Genomic DNA, 4,548 nt, shown 5'->3' with positions numbered 1-4,548 from the left:
TTATGGTATCTCTAATGAATAATTATTTTTTCGGTAACACCTAAGTAATTATGTTTAAATGATTGATAAATCATAGATGGCTTCAAGATAATATCATTATTTCTTACAATACATTTTAGCGTTAAGTTAATCGTGCGCAGTGAAAGATCATTGAACAATGATAACGAATTGCAACGAATATGTTTGCTCTTAAAGATAAATTCTTGCCGATGGACGAAATAAAATTTTGTTTGAGAGTGCGATCATTACACAGCAATGTAGCATTCGAAGTTTAAGAATGACGTGTTTACTGAACATCAATCGTTGTTGCATAATCGGTGGACGTCGATGATAATTATTGCGGAAGTAGAGAATTCTAAATATTTTTAAATTTTTCGCGCCCAAAATACTCGTGTAAAGGTGCCTCCAGATGATATGACCAACATATGTCAACATGAGCAAATATCATACATATACATGATATACATAATTATCCATATTGAATGTAGATCAATATTTAATAAATGTGTGCGAAGTTGGGGTATACGTTGGCCATATCGTCTAGAGGCGCCTTGATGGAAATATAAAATTACAAATGGACGACTACGGATGTACTTTCCAAATAAAAATGCAATTATATATGCACGTCTAACAGTCGACAGCTTTAACTGTCTTTATCTCGTTTCACATTAAGTAGTCTAATGTAGAACATCGCCTAAATCTATGTATTAATCACAGCAATACACGATGTGTAACGTATCTACATTTATGTAGCCAATGTCAGGTATATAATCAACATACAAATACGAGCTTATTCATTTTACGCTACACGCAACATTCGCTATATAAGAGTACTAGTTGCGCATAATAGTTGACTAAAAGTGGACAAAAACAAATTGCACAATCCGTCTTTTTTAAATACAACAATAACTTTATATGAGCATTAAAAGTTACTGTAAAGTATGTATATTTGCGAAAATATTTATCGTGTACATAATAAAGAAATAATGTTTCTTAATTCTTTCTCTGTATAAAATTATCCCAAATAATGACGAAGTCATTGGTGTGCAAATATTTTTTAATCCACTATTAATCTTGTAAATTCCTTACATATGTATATACGTGTACGTTGCGTGTAACTGCCTGTGCATGTTGCGCGCAACTGTTACACGTGTAATTGTACATATACATATCGTCGATTACTGATTGTACGATTAAGATTTGTACCGAGCACAAATAAGTAATTACATTTAAGACCCCCCACATTTTACTATTCTATTTGTCTTCCTTTAAATATTTACGCTAAAAGCAAGCTAAAGTTAAAATATATCTGAGTTTGCAAAAAAGTATACATAATCATATACACACAAATTATAAATTTATCTTTAGAATATCTTATGTTCGATCTTATTACACTGTTTCTCTTTTACATTTCTTTCTTGTTTATATATTTCACCAAAGATTTAAAGATAGTTTAAATTTTAATATTTAATCATAGTTTAAATTTTACACGTTATGTTGTGTATATATATGTGAATACACATGATAATAGCTTTTGATTGAATAAAACGGCAAAACAACATAAAAGTATTTATATAAAGTTAATTGTTATGCTAATACGCATTTGAGAATAATAATTTGCTATATCAATAGCACTTTAAAAGCATTTTTAATATATATTTAGCGATTTAACAATTAGGTATACATTATACGAATGATATATGTATAATAACCAAGTTTTTATAATATGTATAATAACCAAGTATTTTTTAAATATTTAGCAATTATTTATTTTAATCGCATACTTTTAAAAAAAAAACATTGCACGTTTCGTTAATAATATTAAAGATACATATAGAAACAAAAGTTCATCATGAAAATAATTTTGTTATTGCCAAATGTAGATCGAAATTAATATTTATCAAAATTTTTAAATATTCAAGATTACTGATGTAAAATATTCGCGATCATATTTTTATTATCCAATTCTCGGAACAGTAAGCTTTTATTTTAATTTAAGTTTGTTTTTTATATCCTCTTATGTTGTCTTTAAAACATAATATTTAAATAATTTATCATGAATTTTTTTATTGCTCTGATATTTTACAGATAATAATTTAAAAACTTTATAATGAATCGTTTGTGCAACATCGTGAGATTTTCTGTGTAATAAAAAAATATCAAAAAGATATTTTTAATAAAAATTAAAACTTAATTATAACCAACTAATACTTAATTATGACCGATACAATAATACTAGCATCTTTTTGTATAATAGTATACCAATCTTCAAGCTTATAGTCAGTATAATTGATTGTATATAGTTTTGCACTGACATATTTATCTCTTGTGATAATTTATGGCTAAAATATTATATCACTCTGCGCGCGTGTGTGTGTGTGTGTGTGTGTGTGTTTGCATGTGTGTGAGAGAGAGATTGATAGCAATCATTTATTAAATTAAAGAACGCAAAAAGTCGGATTTCATATTCCAAATTGTTATTTTTCCGATTCACATTTTCATGAATACGAGAAATATTTTTGATACCAATATCGAAGTTACAATTTATAGTAACTGACTTATAATGTCATACATAACACTTGTGCACATGTATACCGACTTTTGTACCGTTCTTCTTTATCTGAAACAATTTCCTAAAGCAAATGAAAATTGAATGCATCGGAAACAGAGATGCGCGAAAGACACGAGCTTTACATTTGAATTTGTTCATTTGACACGACTTACTAATTCACATATACTTGTCATACATATCGCTAGGCATTGAAAAGCGTAGTTTTAGTCTTATTAATAATGTACATACGCTTTGTTTCTGATTCCAATTAAAAATAATCAAACTTAACTGTAAATGCAAATGCACTTATATACAAGTAAGCGCAGGTGCGCTTTGTAATTATGCTAATTTTTGTGCAACATCTTGCGACGATTCATATATACGTATATCTTTTACACTATCTTATTATATCCAACATTGACTTCACAGGAGTAATTATGCATTTTTATGGTATCTTTTAAAAAGAATACTTCTTCACGCGAAAGAACAAGAAATACTTGTATTTTGTGCGCAGCATTTCTTTACATCTTTAATACAAACAGATACTTGCCAAAGGCTTAGAATCATTTTTCTCGAGCTTATGACAAAAGCATGAGAGATTTCTTTATGAGACTACACGCATCTTTTTAACAAATGAGAGTAGCGCGAAAGATTACTAAAAAGCTCGCTAATTATAATTGTAGTACATTGCGTGAAATTTACTTTCATTAGGTGATGTAATTTTCTTGAAAATGATCTATGAAGAACTAATAAATCTTATACTGTATAAATAACATTATAACTGTTTTTTAATTGATCACGAATATTTGATTCATGAATTCTCAAACTTCATCTCTAAAATAATATCTAAATCTACAAACTAGTTATTTTAGGGTCCTTAACGCATTTTCAATATATAGTACAATAGTAATCATTTTTGTGATAAATTATGTAAGACGTTTCTTTGCTAATATTATTTATGCATACATAAACTTGCAAAAAAGAGTATATGAACAATTCTCCTTCTTCTTTTTATTTTTTTTTATATTTCATCTAATAATGCACCTAAACTGTATTAAATGCGACAAAAAAATATTTACAAGTTGAGAGAAATAAAAAGTTACTTGAAAATTATCACATGTTGAAAATGGATCAGACAATTTGATTATTGATTCAAATTATACGAACTATCCAAACTTGAAACTCGAACGTTTTTATTTCAAACAATCCTATTAAAAATTTTCAATTTTCCTTTTGTCTAAATTCTATTTAAATGTGTTTGTATAATAACACTGTGATAAAATAAATTAGATATTCTTTCTTATATATATTTATACAAATATTTGCGCATTATCTTTTATAGTTTAGATTTAAGAAACAATTTTATGCAACCAACATATTATATCATTTAATGAAGGAAAGAATAATGAAATCTACAAAAATCTAAATTCTAAATTATTACTTAGAAAATATAAATATTTTAAAAATAAATTTATATTGCTACCTCTAATTTGGCATTAAAATATATATAAATAATAAAATTAATTTCTCGTATTCAATTCCTAATTAGTTTTCTACATTGAATTTATTTTCCTGTAAATATATTATAATATGTACCTATAAAATCTTATAGTAACTCTCCTTTCAATGTATTATGTTTAATATTGACTATACTTTTACTTTGTATTATTTAACTCTCTGTGTGTGTGTGTGTGTGTGCGTGTGCGTGTGCGTGTGCGTGTGCGTGTGCGTGTGCGTGTGCGTGTACATATATAATATGCATACATCTAAACCATTGACTTTACATTTCATCACAATATTCTGTTTACGCATTTACGTAATTCAGAAACATTTATATTTTTATAAAATATAAATAACGTAACATCCAAGAAATATAACTGCTTACAATGTAATGATAAATAATAAAATAAAACAGCAAATAACATGTTCTATACACAATTTTAACATTCTATATATATATATATATATATATATATATATATATATATATNTATATA

The sequence above is a fragment of the Atta cephalotes genome, assembly GCF_000143395.1.
Source record: "Atta cephalotes unplaced genomic scaffold scaffold00002, whole genome shotgun sequence".
In the NCBI taxonomy this organism is placed as follows: domain Eukaryota; kingdom Metazoa; phylum Arthropoda; class Insecta; order Hymenoptera; family Formicidae; genus Atta; species Atta cephalotes.
This window is presented reverse-complemented; position numbering follows the sequence as displayed.